The 17,230-nt window shown below is 36.1% G+C and overlaps 1 protein-coding gene across 4 annotated transcripts in view; it reads right to left on the bottom strand.

Annotated features, from left to right (window-relative positions):
* The window catches only part of RARB (retinoic acid receptor beta), an 885,139-nt gene that overhangs the window by 860,313 nt on the left and 7,596 nt on the right, over positions 1-17,230 (bottom strand). For 2 of the 4 annotated variants that reach the window (XM_054692829.1, XM_054692832.1), the window contains one exon: positions 5,962-6,009. The exons of 1 other annotated variant lie outside the window; for it this stretch is intronic. The gene's annotated coding sequence lies outside the window, so the exon portion shown is untranslated. Of the gene's footprint in view, positions 1-5,961; positions 6,010-13,641; positions 13,696-17,230 lie in introns of those variants that run through there. One more of the 4 variants, XM_054692827.1, reaches the window with a different exon arrangement.

Raw genomic sequence — 17,230 nt, 5'->3', positions numbered from 1 at the left:
TTTCCAATGATGACCTGCAAGAATAGGTAAATTCTATAAACTGTCTATTCCAAATCATTTCTATTGGAATTCAACTAAAATCATCCGTCATAAAAAGACATTCTTTGAGTCTCGGTTGGTGTCATTTGCAGAATGTGGCACCTCTCCCTAGCACTACCATTTTCATGACAAGTGTCTGGCCTAGTGCAGGCTATTTTCTCCTTTTCTTTATCTCTGTATTCTTAAAAGCATCTAGTCTATTTAGAAAACGTAATAAGTAACACCAGGAACATAACAATCTTCTTAACATTAGTTGAAAGACTTGACACTATTTTTAGAGCTATTTGAATGAAAAATGCAATTGTTGAGTTGTGTTAGCTCTTTGTAGATCTTAAATATCAGTCCCTTATCTGTTTTATGGTGTGCAAATATTTTATCCCATTTAGTAGGATGTGTCTTTGTTTGGATTCCTGTCTCTTTTGCTGTATATAAGCCTCTTAGTTTGATGTAGACCCAGCTGTTTCTTCTCCTTTGTTTTCTTTGCTTCTGGAGAAGAATACTCAAAGATGTTTCTGAGGTTTATGTCATAGAGTGTTTTGTCTATGTTTTCTTCTATATGATTTATGGCGTCAGGTCTTACATTCAAGTTTTTAATCTATTTTGATTTGATTTTTGTATCTGGTGTGAGATAGTAGTCTAGTTTCATTTTTTTTGCACATTGCAGTGCAGTCTTCCCAGCACCATTTATTGAAGAGGCTTTCCCTACTCCAGTGTATATTCTTTGTCATAGATTAGCTGACCATGTATGTGTGGTTTTATTTCTGGGCTTTCAATTATATTCCATTGGTCTGTGAGGCTGTTTTTGTTCCAATAACATGCTGTTTTTATTATAATGGCTTTGTAGTATTGTTTGAAGTCCGAGAGTATAATATCTCCATTCTTCTCCCTTTTAGTAGCAAGAGAGGAGGAAAAGGGGGGGTCAAAACAGGGGAAGGAAGAACACGAGGGAATAGGGTGATGGTTCATAGGTGATATGGTGATGGGAGAACTACATCTGAGGGGGGGAAACCAATTATTGTATAAAAATGAACAGTGTAAGAAGATCCCTGGTTGAGACATTCATACTGGAAAGTTTAAGAGCCACTATTCACTCATAGGTTAGAAAATACATGAATGCTTTTTCAAATATGTATGAATATCTTCCCCTACTATTCCAATGGCATTTTATTTATTTATTCTGTGTTTTCACTTCCTAAGACAATATCTAAAAGAGATTTTAACAAAATTACTCCATGAGATAGTTGCACTGGTGATTACAAAACACTGCCATTTGGAAGAGTCCCACCCAAGTGTGAAAAGAAAACCAAGTCTATGGTGATTGCATTTGCTTGCATTACTTCTCTCAATGACAGCATTTTCTTAGAAAATGATTAATTAGAAAATTTGACTATTTTAATTGTAGATATACTAAACACCCAAGTTCTTCCAGTTTTCTGTTGAGAAGAAAAACCTCACTAGAAAACTCAGAAGGTGTTTGTTGCTTTAAATACTGGTGTTTTTGTGAAAAGGATATAAATCATCGTGTAAATTGATTCTTAATGGGCGTTTCACTTAGAGAATGACTTCCTGTTTTGCTCTACAAATAAATAGCAACTGCATTTCACTGCTAGGCAATGTGGATAATAAATAATCCACAATACAAGGATTCCCTATAGCATTTGGATTCAATTTTTAACCCTTCCATAGTTGCCACTCATTGATACCTCTGAGACTCACCAAAATGACAAATTGATTTCCAAAAATGGCTTTGAAGAGTGAGGAGCAATATATTATTTTTTAGTGAAGACAGAAAGACTGTACTCCCACACAAAGTAAGAGGTCACTTGGTCTGTAAAACAGCCAACTCCAGTTGTATAATGAAAACTGACCCTGGCTCTCTGAAAGCTTACTTGGAGGCTTCCAGAAAGATTTCATCACTACATGGACTATGGTATTTATATGGGATGGGCTAGTTTAATAAGCTGTTTCACCAGCTTCTTAACTTTCACTGCAAATATTTCTCCAGAAGCCAAGCCCTCCAATCCTGCTCATTTTGTGGGCTCGAAGTATTAATTATAGTTTAGGTTCTACAAAAACAAGTAGAAAGAGCCATAAGCTTCTATGCTTGTTGGTTCCTGAAGTGGTTGGCCACGACTTTTTTTTTGTTGTTGCCATTTTAGTCCTTCTAAGCAAGAAATTCAGCATTTTATAGTCAATAATCCATAGACCTTGAAGTCTTCCACGCACCCTATTCTCACTTGTCTCATTTTGTAATATGTTACCAGTTCAGCCTTCAAAGTAAAAAGAAAGGGAAAATGTCATTAGCCATATCTATAAAATTTGATTCAAATCTCACTTTAGTCTGTTAAAGGTGACTTTTATGTCAAACTATTTTTATGACCCACTGTTTTAAAATTTTACTATCAATTATTTACTCCTTTTATTAATAAAACAGCAAACAAGACTACAGACAAGTATATCAGAAAGATGTAACATTTGCAACAACATGCAAAATGAGATTAGAAGCAAAATAAGTGAGAAGGAGAAAGACAAATACCACTTAAGGTCAATTATATGTAGAGTACTAAGAAACCAAACAAAGTTCTAAGGACCTACCTTAGAAAGCTGAAGATAGAACTGAGGCTACTGGAGGGGAAGGTGCAAAGGGATGGGCAAGAGCAAGGTGGGAAGGAGCACAGAAAAAAACAGTATTTGTATTTCACTCTTTACCACAATTCAATGTTCAATAATTTTAGGAAACCTCAATATACTATTCTCTGACAAGATACTATTCTCTGACAATATACTATTGTCAGAAAGAGGAAAGTTCAAAATGTAAGAATAGGTCATAGTTTCTTGCATGTGGAAAGAGTCTGAAAAGGTAAAGTGCCAAAGAACATCAACTTTATCAATATGACACAAGAGAAGAAGCTCTGACATACATGTTTCCTTCAACCAGTTTTTGAAAAAGTAGACAGGAAACACCCTCATCCTTTTCTTGTCTATTGTCAACACACATTAATAAGGATCTTAAAATAGCACAGATCACTGCTGTGAAGGGAAAGAGTAACACCACATTTATTCTGAGGATTGAGAGCACTGGTAAAATGTTAAAATGTGTTGTTTTTTTTAAATGACACCTTTATTTTTTTAAAGCAGTTCACAGCAAAATCAAGGGAAAGATACAGACATTTCCTGTAGACCTCCTGCCCCTACTCAAACATAGCCTTCCCACTGTCAACATCCCAGAGTGGTATGTTCTACATTTGATGAACCCACATCAACACATTATAATCACCAAAAGTCTACAGTTTACAGACTACAGTTCACTTTTGATGTTACACATTCTATGGGTTTGTACAAATATACCATGACAAGTATCTGTCATCACGGTATCACACAGAGTATTTCTCCACTCTAAAAAGCTTCTGTGCTATGTCAACTCATTCCTTCTTCCTCCCTCCAATCCATAAGTTTACCTTTTCCAGAAATTCTATAGTTGGAATCATACAGCCTGTTTTTCAGATTGGTTTTTTTTCACTTAGTAATATGGATTTAAGGTTCCTCCATGTGTTTTCATGCCTGGATAATTCATTTCTTTTTAGTGCTGAATAACACCCATTGTCTGGATGTAGCACGGTTTCTTTATTCATTCACCTACTTAAGGACATCTTATTTGCTTCCAAGTTTTTGAGTGGCTATAAACATCTACGTGTGGACTTTTATGGATATGAGTTTTCGACTTCTTTAAGCAAATACCAATGAGCATGATTGCTAGATCATATGGTGACAGTACATTTAGATTTGTAAGAAACTGCCAAACTGTCTTTCAGGAAGTCCTTGACTTGTTTTGACAATAGCAGGGAAAAGGCCAAACCTGCACTGGAGTATTTCAGACCTTCACAAACGCCAGCAGTCAATTTCTGGATAAATTACCTATGTTTTATAGATGATTACATTCTATAGCTTTAAGTTGTTGTTTTTCTAGAGAAATGGTGTTATCCTGTAGCTGCTACAATCACTATGAACAAATACTGTTTGTACTAGATATCTTATTTCCAGGAAGCCCCAGATATGAAACATAGAATACCTGTGACTTTTTTTCCCCAAAATAATAGTCACTTTCACTGGAAAACGTTTTTTTAAATACGAGGTCAATGACTAAGGCTACCCTTCCCCACAAGATATCCTTGCTTCTTTCCAAGAGAGGGCATTTTCACAGTGACAGACCAAGAAAAGGCCTGCCACCTTAGAAGAAATGGGCAAATGGACCCTGGCATAGTCACTGGGGAACTTGGCTGATTGAAATGCCAAGCCTCTTTTTGTTCTCACTTCCCAATAAGGAAAGTAAACACTCAGCTTCAAGGTATACAGATAATGTTCTATTTACTTTGGAGGAGTTAATGTAAACCTTCCAAGGCTGGCATTGCTAAGCAGAAACAGAAAAACAGAAACAAAGAGTTCACCCGTAAATAGACTGCCCACAATCATAATTCCATAAAGCCCAGAAATAACTGTTTCCCTGGCATTTCAGAACAATACAGAGATATTTTCTTAGATCATGAAAAAAAAATGTATTCCTGAGTTCTTCTAGCCCACTTCTGATTCATTGGATCCAATGTAATAGTGTAATCAATTACTTTCTGATCTGCAATTTGGTGGCCCAAAAGACATCCAAAATAACAAGGAGCTTGTCTACTTAGCCCAAAATATAAGGTCATACTTGCCCTGTCTACATCCCTTTCCTTTGTGAAATGAATCCCCCTCCCTGCCCTGCCAATATTTGCTTGGGATACCATCTAAGTGCCTTACTCTCTTCACTTGATTTTGAAACTCTCCCCTCACTCCATCTGCTAGTGCTTTGGGTCACCACTATTCTCTTAAAACTACTCTCTCAAAAGATGCCAATGATCTGCTGATCCTACAAGACCTCCACGGAGGATTTCACCCTAAAAACCATCTCCTTTTTCCAGAGGCTCCCTTCACTCTTCACTTAGGTAAGTGTGTCCTCTCATTTTTCTTCCAACTTCTCTGGAGATTTCCACTCAGTGTGCTTTTACTGAGACCTATGCACATATTACTCAGGTTCATTTTATCCTATATTCCACAAAAAACTAATAGGTGTCTTTTAAGTGCTTGATACTTCCTAGAGTTGTGACTTCAGTTTTACTTTATCTCCACAATTTCTCCCTCTGCTATTTCATTCATCTTCAAGGCTTTAATTATCACCTCTAGTCCTCCCCTCCTTTAGAGCTACCATTTTAATATATATCTCTATCATTTCTTTTTTTAAATATATATCTTTATCAATTCTTTTTTATTTATGCATACAAGAACTGGGGTATAGGCCAGAAGTGGGGAAGGTGAGAGGGTTCACCAGAGACAGAGTGGGGTGCAGAATGGGCTGATCTACTGACATACATTGCTGAGGGGAGCAGTAGGAGAGTCAGGAGAGGTCTGCTGCACCATCTGGGTTAGCTCCCTGGCTGGGGATGGTACTCATGCCACAGTGGCTGGCTACAGCTTGATAGAACTGAGACTTAACCCCTTGCGACACCAGGGAGGCCTCAATCCTTATCATTTCTTCCCTGGACTTTTTTGAAAGTTGCTTAAATAATCTGCCTGCTGACAGATTTACTAACTACCACTCATCATTTAGAAAGTAACTTTCTCCTCTTCACTCCCTTTCTCTCTGTCTCCTTTATTTCTCTTATATTGCCATAAAATTGTATTTCAAGAATTCCCCAAATTTGGAAAACTGGGAATAAGAGAAAAATCACTGATAAGTCCACATGTCACTTTTCATGGGTTTCTGCCAGAATTTTTCCAGGTATAGGTTTTTTAAAAAGAAGTGGGGAAAAACATGAACTTCTTCAACTTAAAATCAGATAAATCCCATCTATTTAAACTGTTCCAAACAAAAAGAAGAAACCTTTCAAATACCTTTTTGAAGCCAGAAATACTGATAAGAAACCTCACTTGCATATTCCCCTGAAAAGAAACAATACATCAATCTTACTACTAAATATAATATGAGCAAATTTATTACGGTAGAATAACAATGGTTTAAAAAAGACTACAAAAATTACTTAATAATAGCAACTTTCTTGATTTAAAATAGCACATTAATAGGACAAGGAAAATTCTAATCATTGCTTCAAATAATGCCAAATAAGACCTCTGATAAAATTTAAATTACATTTCTGCCTAAAAAGAACACTGAGAAAAAAAACAAAAAAAGGGAAGTGAGTGATATTTTCTTGACATAATACTAATATTCATCTATCATTGTTCTTAAAGGTGAAAAATGAGGAAAAATCTCTTAATATCAGGAAGAAAAAAGGAAACTTCAGTTTACTATTATAATTTGTGAAACACTAGCAAGGAGAAATATAAAGTAGCAATATAAAAAATAAACATATGATTACTTATAAATGACATGCCAATATGCATTGGAAGATTTAAGATTATCAACTGCAGGAAAATTCTAAAAACAGTAAGATTTTATTAATAATTTTGCAAAATTATCACAATCAAATTGATCTGTCATTTCCTTTGGAGGGAATAATGTCTATGAAACAGTGCTTTGCAAATGGAATTTGGAAGCTCTTTTTTTAAGGCATTTAAATAGAATGAACTTATCTGATCTATGCCAAAAAAAATTCTGGTAGGAACCCAGTAAGCATAACAAAGTAATTATACAAATATAAATATCATTTTTTTACAAACAATAATGAATTAGACAACCTATTATAGAAAATAATCTATGGATAAATTTCATAGAACACAGTCACAACCCTTCCCCTCCCCCAAAAAAGCAAAGAAAGCATCAAGATCTTGCTGAGGGGCACAGAGGTGATGGATACATAGAAATATATCTTGTTATTTAGGAAATGTCAAAAAATTCAAAGAATCTTAATAACTAAATTTCTAAATTTAATGTAATCCCAACAACAAACACTAAAAAGATTTTATGAGGACTGGGAGGAGCAGGGTTTTAAAGACACTGGGTATGGTATACAAAACATATATTTGACAATGTGTTAATACTGAAAATATATGAGAAACCTTATGTATACATTAAATATATAATCAACTCAAGAGCAAAAAAAGTATCAAATAAACTGATTAAAAACTGGCAAAGGATGGGCCTCCCTGGTGGCTCAGGCGGTTGAGCGCCTCACTGTGAAGCTGTCCTCAGCCTCTGCAGCGCAGGTTCAATCCCAGCTGGCCTGGCGAGAATCCCACATAACGCAGACCTCTCCTGTCTTGCCTGCTGCTCCCCTCAGCAGTGTATTTCGTCAGTCTGCCTGTTCTGTTCCCCACTCTGTCTCTGGTGAATCCTCTCACCCTCCCGCACTTCTGACCTGTACCCGGTTCTTGTATAAATAAATAAATTAAAAAAAAAAAAAACTGGCAAAGGAGGGACTCCCTGGTGGCACAAGAGGTTAAGCACTACACTATGAAGCAATCTCCAGCCTCTGCAGCATGCGTTTGATCCCTAGCCGGCCAGGGAGAAACCCACATGGCGAGGCAGACCTCTCCTGTCTCGCCCGCTGCTCCCCTCAGCAGTGTATTTCGGTCAGTTTGCCTGTTCTGTTCCCCACTCTGTCCCCGGTGGATCCTCTCACCCCCTGCATCTCTGGCCTGTACCCCAGCTCTTGAATGCATAAATAAATCTTTTTAAAAAAATTGGCAAAGGACATTTCTCCAAAGAAAACTTACAGATGCTCAACTTGGGGGTGTGTGTGTGTGTGTGTGTGTGTGTGTGTGTGTGTGTGTGTAAAAAGGTGCTCAACAGCACTAATCATCAGGGAAATGCAAACAAAAACCACAATGAGATCATCTCACATCTGTTAGGATGGGTATACTCGAACCGAAAGGACTAGAGATAATAAATGTTGGCAAGGATGTGGAGAAAAGGGAATGCTTGCACTATTAGTAGGAATATAAACTGGTGCAACCATATGGAAAATTTTATAGTGGTTTCTCAAAATGTTAAAAATAGAACTACCATAGTATCCAACAAACCTACTTCTGGATATTTAACTGAAGGAAACAAAAATCAGTATCTTAGAGATATCTGCATTCCCATGTTCACTGCATTATTCACAATAGCCTAAAACATGAAAATAACCCCAGTTGGTGGATGAATAATGAAAATTTTAAATATACAAATAGTAGTATATTATTCAGCCTTAAAAAAATGAAAGAAATCCTGACATTTGCAACAAAATGGATGAATCTAGATGGCATTATGCTAAGTGAAATAAGCCAAAAATAGAAAAATAATACTGTATGAATGTACTGATATGTGAATTTCTATGAATTAAACAATTCATAGAAACAGAGTAGAATGATGGTTACCAAGGGTGAGGAATGAGGGAAATGGGAAGATGCTGACCTGAGCAGAGATTTCAATTACAGAATAATAAGTTCTGAGGATCCAAAGTACAACGTGGTTTCTATAGTTAATGATACTGTGCTGTATGTTTGAAATTTGCTGAGAATAGTCTTATCTATTCACTTCTCACCACACACAAAAAAAGTAGCAATGTGAGGGAGTAGATGTGTTAATTAACTACTTAATTGTGGTAAATATTTCACTCTGTGTATCAAATTGTCACACTGCACACTTCACATATATACAATTTTGCCAATATATGTCAAAAACCTGGAAAAGAGAAGACATTTATAAAGTAAAAATAAATTTAAAATACTGGCTAATTCTGAAGTATGTCTGGATATATGAATATGTGAAAATAGCTAAGGGAAACCTGGAAAGAGAGAAGTAAAGAGAAAATGCAAGCATTGTCAGCAATTTAAAATATTTAAAATCATAATATTTAAAATACCATTATACTAGGGGAGGAGTGAAAAGCCATAACAATGAAACAGAATCCAGAAATAGATCCAAGTGCATAAGGAAATTTAGTCTATGATAAAGATGGAATTTTTAGCTAATGAAGATGAATTGTTTCATAAAACGTATTTCAAAATATATTAGTAGTTGGAAAACTTAGCTAGATTACTACTTAATTACTTAAAACAAAATTAATCCCAGAACAATAAGAGATTCAAATTTTTTTAAATAAAACTTTTAAAATAAGTAGAAAAATGCAAGTGAAAACCCAAAAGTCACACAAAGTTTGTTCTATTTAATAAAATAAATATACTTTACCATTTTAAAGAATATAGTAAACAAAGCCAAATGACAAAAAGTAAAAGTGTGTTTGTGTGCATAATACATTCAACAAAGTGCTAATTCTAAATATATAATATTGATAAGGTTCCTATCTAATGGAAAAAATGGCACCTTTAATTTTCAGTTCTGTCATTATAAATGGAGGTGAGCTTCTTTCCATGCATTTATTAGCCATTTACATCTTCAAACTGTTCTTATAATTGGTACACTTTTATATCATATATTTTATTGCTGTGTGGGAACTCTTTCAATATTGACAAGATTATCGGTCTGTTTGATATTTTGCACATACTTTTCCAAATTGTTGTTTATCTTTCTGTAGTAGCTTACACACATATAGAACTGAAAGTGCCATCAAATCTTCGATTTCTTTCTTCCTGATTTCTAGATTTCATGTTTTAAAAGGCATTTTTCCCATCCAAGTTAATAATGTAATATAGAAGATATGTAATACACATTCAAAGTTTTTAAGTGTCTTGTAACATGGGGATCTAAATTTATTATACAGGACTCTTAAAAAAATTTAATTTAGGTAACATTGGTTTACAACACAGTATATGATTGAAAGGTATAGGCTCACACCTCCTCAAATGTACATTTCCACACTATACCCACCATCAAGGGACTAACAGTTACATAATCTTTATTTTGTTCCATGAAATTATTTGTCTTTTTCATGCCAGTATGATAAATTTTAATGTATGATAATTTTAATTTTAATGATTTCTATACTATCCAGGAGGGTAAATGCCATTCTTACCCTTCTTTTTTAAAACATTCTTATCTACATTCACATTGTTTTGTAATTGTTCTTGTTTTTGCAGATAAATGTTTGAATCAACTTGACAAGTTTTCCCCAAATTGTATTGGAATTTTATTGGCTATAAGGAGTTAATTTGGAAAGGACAAATACTATTTCAAGAAGTCCATCCTGCCCAGGAGCATGAATTGCCTCTATTTTTATTCAGATATTTCTCTGCGATGTTTTATTACTTTGCTTTTTCAGAACGGTCTCATACCTTTTTAGTTAAATTTATTTTTATATATTTGATGTGTTTTGTGGTCAATGTGAACAGGATCATTTTCATTTCATTTTTTTAAGTATTTTTTACAGGTGCAGAAGGAAGTCATTGATTTTGGATATTTAGCTTATGCTTCTTTAGTGAATTATATATATTGCTTTTAATAAATTATCTGTAAAAAATAAAAACCATCTTTTATTCAAATAGATTACAACAATTAACCATTTCTATTAAAAATTAAAAATTAGGGGCCTCTCTGGTGGTACAAGGGATTAAGTTGCAGCACTATGTTATACACAGCCACTGCAGCATGAGTTTGATCCCTGGCCAGGGAGATGGCCCATATGGCTCAGCAGACTTCTTCTTTCTACCCTGCTGCTCCCCTCAGCAGTGTATTTCAGTCAATCTGCCTGTTCTGTTCCCCACTCTGTCTCTGGTGAATCCCCTTACCCCCCTCACCTCACCTGGCATGTACCCCAATTCTTGAATGCACAAATCTTTTTAAAAAAATAAAATTTAAAAATATGTAATATCTATGTCCTCCACAGACAATATGTCTTTGTGTCAGTACAAAACAGTAATGTTAAAGATATATTTGTTAATTATTATGAGTGGCAATTCCAGATCTAAAATCCAATCCTGGGCAGGAGTTACAAGTTGAAATCCCAACTGCTTGCTAAACTTTTTCACATTGGTTTTCCTCTGGTTCCCCAAATTCAACAACTCTCAGTAGAAATTTCATCACCATCCTTTCCTCACCCTTTCTCCATCTTCCCTCACATCCAATAATTAACTCTTCAAAACTCTATTTCTGAGGTCTTTTCATCTCATTTTCATATAAACTGCTATCAAAGTTATCATCCCAAAGTACAATTCTGACTATTCAAAAACTTTCAGCAGTCAGCTCTCCACTGCCCAGACAAGAACTAAACTTAGCATGGCATATAAGAGCATCCCCTAACTGGTCCCATCTGCCTTTCCAGCTCAATCCACCTTAGCTCTGAATGCCTATAATTAGAGGCTGAGACAGGGATTCAAATTTGTGTGACTTATTACAGAGCAGGTTCTCACAGGGAAAAGGAGTCACCAACAGCAGGACAGGAGATGGAAAAGAAGTAAGCAAGGATTGGTCTTCCTGGAATCCACCATTAGCCTGACTTGCTGGATTGCTCCAGAACATGGATTAAACCACAGCTAATTCCACCTTGTGGCAGAGGCAAAGGAGGGTGCTCTTTTGTAAGTTCATGCTAGTCTGTGTGGCTATGGGATGAAAATGGGGTGGGGGTGGAGATTATTTCTCTGTTGAGATTGTCCCCATTCAATTAAGGGCAGTTATCTGACAAAGGGAACAACTTCGACCTCAGTAGCAGCAAACACTCATTGCAGCTAAGACAGGGATGGTGGCTTACTAAAGGACCCAGGCAGGGTAGCAACAGCAGTTCCTGCCACCTCCAAATACATCTCACCTTGTTGCCCTCAGCACCAACAACTCAAGACACTGGACGTTTTTTAAATGTGCCCAGCACATCCATCATTCCAGGCCTTTCCTGGGATAACTGTTCTTCCTAACCAAGTGCAATACCTACTCCCCCAACTCTTTCTCATCTGTGAAAGTTCCCTGTTCTCTCAGTTCAGAATGTATTAATCCTATGGTCTCCCATAAAACTTTCTTTGTACATCTCTTGCAGCATTTACTTTGTGTGCTTTTTAATACAGTTAACTGCTCATATTTTTTCTTCAAAATCAAGGTGGAAGCTATTTATTTCATCCTGCTTTTTATAACAAATAATTAGAAGCATCTGCTTCCTCAAAAGTTTGTACATGCCTTTGGTGTGAAAATAGTCTAAGTCATCTTTTTTCATTCCTTTAGTACCTAGCATGAAACCCAACAAATGTTTGATTGAGTTGACTCAAGAATAAAATCAAAAAAATAAAAAGCAATTTTTTTCTATCTGCCCATCTGGCATGAAAATAAAGAGACTAATTTCTTGTTTGCTGGCTTTCATTTCATTTTATTCCTCTTTTTTCTTCCTTCTGGGATTCTACTAAACCTGCAGTATAAACATTTTATTCACTCTGTCTAAATTTTTTATATACTAACAAATATCATAATTCAATTGACTACCCTCTATTATAATCCAATCTTTAACATCTTTTAAAGGTTATAATTGGGAATTCAAAGATTTTGTGTTCTGTTTTTAGAGTTTCATCATCAATTTTCTTCATTATGTTGAGATCACTTTACATCGCCAAAAAGAGATGGTCCACAAATTTGTTTGAAAAGCATTATCTTTTCAAGGACCCCTTTATTAGGCATCTGACATTGGCTTCTAATATGAATGCAAAATTTGAACTGCCCATATAAAAGAGTAGACTCATTTATAAAAGAAATGATTCTTTCCAACACATTCATTCTATAGTTAAAGACATTCAGGGGTTACAATCAAGTCTCACACTTGCTTAAAAACCTTTAAAGGCTTTCCAAGTCCCATAGAACAAAGTGCAAACCTCTCAATATGGCTTGCAAGGCCCTCTACAACTTGGCCTCTGTTTTATCACACAATATTAATCCAGCCATAAAAAAACTACTTATATTCTTAACTCACCATGGGTTCTGACAGCTTTCCCCAAGTCTTTAAAATACTGTTTGGGTATCTTGGGACACATGCCAGCACTCTCCTCTCCTATACCCCTTCCCAATCAGCATCCACTAATCCTTCAGATGCACCTTCTTCTTCAGATACCTAAAGTACTTTCTACTTATACTTACCAAGCTCATTTGTAAAGCCTGCTTCCTCATCTATCATTTAAAATCATGCCTTCCTAACCCAGAATTACCTGTGACAGCCTAGGTAAAACAAACAGTGAGCCAGTAGGATGAGTTGTCCCAAGTCCTGTTTGGACAGGTGAACAAAACCATGGACTGGCGAACCCTGTCCAAACAATTCAGCCCACTACACTGACCTTGAGGCACCATGATAGACAAAAAGCATTAGGTCCTGACTAATGATTATCTCACAATTTCCTGGAAAAAGAAAGCTGAGAGCCTGCCTGCAAGCACAGTGGAATGTAACCCCTCAGAGCATGCCTGGGGTAGCCCAACCCAGAACAAGCTGTGACACTGCCCTCCTCCTCTCTGCCTGAGAACTTATCCTTTATATATCTCCTCCCAACTCCCTTCAAGGTGCCAGACTAATCCTCCTTTCCAGCACTGGCTTCCTCATGCATGAGTCTCCTGAATAAAGCTTTGCTTGGTTCAACTACAGCTAGCCCTCTTTAGTGAATGCTTTCCCTAGCAGGCAAAGGAACCACACTTTTTGTTGGGGCCTTTAACATAACCATACTCCTTATTGTGTTCTATTATATTTTCTTAACATTTTTTAGTTTCTAACATACCTTAGAACTTACGCAATGTTCACTCCTAGCCATGTAAAAGTAACTGGCATCAAATGAACACTTTTGACACAAACATCTAGAAAACAGGGAAAATAAAGACAAAACAAATATTTGCAGAATTGGACAATAGGCAACACAAGCTATGGTACCTGAGAAAAGGAAATTTTCATGAACCCCACAATAACTCTGGCTTTCTGAATAGAGACACTGACCAGACTGCAGTAAGTGGGAAGGGGGAGGAGAGTGGGAGAGGGCATAAGCAAAACCTGAAAGTCTTGCTAAACTGAAGAGATGAGACCTCTGGGCTGCTGAGGTCCCAGGAATTTATAGGACATAGTACTCGAGAGGAGGGAGCTGCACAGAGAAAGGACTCCAGAAATGTTCCCAGGGTTTGGGGAACCCTTACTCATTAACGAAATGCTAAAGTATGCATGGGGTAAGGCTCAATAAGCCTTGAAAAGAAGTACCAGTGATGACCTAACTCAGATCTAAGGTGGCACAGGCTGGGTGGTCTCTGATTTCTGAACAACCAGTGTCTTGTGGGAAAATAATAAGCGACTCACATACCTGCAAATTGGGCATCAGAAGGGGAACAATGAGAACATAATTTTTTTAAAATAATGACTACATTTTTTCCAATTTTGAGAGAAACCACAAAACTTCTGATTCAAAAAGCTCAGTTAACCCTAAACAATATTTTTAAAAATAAGACCCAAAAAAAGGCTACATTTAAGGCACATTCTATACAAAGCTAAAAGCAATGTAAAAAAGAAAATCTAAAAGACATCAGAAGGAAAAAAAAAGAAAGATTACATGCTGGAGGCCAATGGTAAGAATTACCAGTGACTGCTTACCAGAAACAATGCTAACCAGAAAACAATGCTAGGACAGCTATAAAGTGCTGAAAGGAAAAGGCTGTCACCCATGAATTATATATCTAGCAAAAATATCCTTCAGGAATGAAAGCAAACTAAAAATATTTCAAGATGAACAGATGCTGGAAGAATTTCCCACCATCAGATTTGCTTTATGAGAAATGTTAAAAGAAGATTTTTCAGACTGTAGGAAAATGATACTGTGTGGAAACTCAGGTCTCCATAAAGGAGCAAAGGGCCCTGGAAATGGAAATATGCGAGTGACTAGGAAAGGGGGATGCAAAGATCACACTGGACAAGAGCCCAGCATATAAACTCAAGGCTGAGAGAAGTAAAGAAACTACCCACTGTCAAGAAAAGAGAGAAGCAGGTGATTTCAGGGCTGGGCCAGAGAAAATCAGAGATGAACCTGGGTCTTCTGTTGTACCAGGAAGCAAGGAAATGATCAAAGAAATATGGGGAAAAGTCAAAAGAACTCAGAAACTTGAAGGCCTGAAAAATAATTTTGAGCAGCACAACGAATGACAGTTACTGATTGTAACCTGATGATTAAAATTGATTCCTACTGATAAAAATAAATGAATGAATAAAGTCAGAGTTTACACAAAACTGGATATTTGCTTAGGTCCAAAGTCTATCACCATGACATACTTATTAATTATGAAGGAGCGAAAAATTACTTAGTACAGAAGCCTGGCAAACACCTTCTCAATCAAGTGACCAATGTGAACATCTTCAGTAATGGATAAACTCAAACTGTGTGCCACCTAATACAACACAATAAGAACAACACAGCTTCACCTCTGTGACATTCCTGCCAAAGACGTGTAATCTACATCATATGAGAAAACATCAGGAAAAAAAAAATCAAAGGGCAATTTTACAAAATAACTGGACTTTAATCTCCAAAAGTCAAGTTCAGAAATCAAAGAAAGACAGAAGAAATGTTCCAGGCTGGAGACATAAAAACTAAATCAACAAGTGATAATGAAGTCAATCCTTTTGCTCTATATAAAGAGCATTATTGGGACAACTGACAAAATTTGACTGAGGTTTGGAGAGTAGGTGGTAGTAATAAATCAATGTTAATTTCCTGGTTTTTATCGTGGTCCTATGATTGTGTAGGAGAATATCCTGGTTTGTAGGAAATGTGCACTAATGGAAAGTATATGGGCTAAATACTCCAATCTAAAAGCAGACGTTATCAGACCAGATTAAAAAAAAAAAAAAAAGCAAGAGCCTCTGGTGGCGCAGGCAGTTGAGCTCAGCGCTGTGAATCTGTCTACAGCCTCTGCAGTGCCGGTTCAATCCCTGCTGGCCGTGGAGATACCCACATGGCAGGGCAGACCCCTCCTGTCTTGCCCATTGCTCCCCTCAGCAGTGTATTTAGTTGGTCGGCCTATTCTGTCCCCACTCTGTCTCAGGTGAATCCTCTCACTCTCCTGCACATCTGGCCTGTACCCTGGTTCTTGTATAAAAATAAATATTTTAAAAAAAAATCAAGATCCTAGAATATGCTGTGTAAAAGAAACACACATTAAATATAAAGAACTTCTTCAAATATATTCATTTTTATCTTTCCCCAGTACAATGTAAGTCCCACACAGACAGGGATTTTTATAATATTCCCACCTCTCTCTCAAGATCCTAGGACAGAGCTTTGAACCAGTAGCCTCTTTAAAAGTGTTTATGGGACAAATAATTAAATACTTCTTTAGACCATAGCTAGAAACAAAGTTTATATTTCTTGCATCACCCTCTCCCCTTAGCCTAACAGAGAGAAAGCCCTAAATAAACAATGATAGAATGAATAAAAAATTATGAAGTAATCTGCCTTACCACTACAGAATGAGGCTAAATTCACGTGGAATTTCTTGCTTTATTTATTTCAAAAGAAATTACAACAAGAAAGAAATTAGGCTAAACCATTATCTATTAAAAATTGTAAGGCTAGTGGAATATAGAGACATACATTCACTAAATTATCTATTATCTGCTCCCATCAATACCAAAAAAAAAAAAAAAGTATAAATGGAAACATTTACCAGGGGTTTTATTTCTACTGGAGTAGGTATCCCAAGTATTGATTACCAGATGATTGTGATGATGATCACCAAGCTTCATTACCACTAAAAATGCTGGGCCCAGCAAAACCTTACTTACAGAGGTTTTAAGTTTCTTATAAGATATACTGATAACGGGAATTAAAATATCTTTGTAAGTATACCCTGCCTTGATTTCATTCTTGCCTGTACTTCCATGCATGAGAAAAAAGAATTCACTTTCTCATTGCAATCCAATATTGATGAACTTTCTTTTTCCATTAAAAAATGGAACTATTTTTAGAAACTGAAAATGAAAGCAATCTCAAATTCTTTAAAAAGATGCTGTTTGACTAGCTCTGAATTTTGTATACAGATTGAAGGTTCAAAAATGCCACTCTTCTCCTGCTCATATTTATTAATATATTCTTTCTTAAAATGCTAATGTAACATTGTGGAGATTAAAATTATTAACCTTTTTCTTTGGGTCATTACACACATATATAAATGCATTTATTTAGATATCATAAGTGTAATGATGGTAAGTTTAATGCTCAATAAATTATCACAAAATGGACAATAAACACAGTTGTATAACCAGAACCCAGGTTAAGAAAGAGAACACTGGGTCTCCCTGGTGGTGCAAGGGGTTAAGAGGCAACCTATGAAGCT

This window comes from Talpa occidentalis, unplaced genomic scaffold, assembly GCF_014898055.3.
Source record: "Talpa occidentalis isolate TD23 unplaced genomic scaffold, MPIMG_talOcc4v2.1 talOcc4.10, whole genome shotgun sequence".
Classification (NCBI taxonomy): domain Eukaryota; kingdom Metazoa; phylum Chordata; class Mammalia; order Eulipotyphla; family Talpidae; genus Talpa; species Talpa occidentalis.
This window is presented reverse-complemented; position numbering and strand designations above follow the sequence as displayed.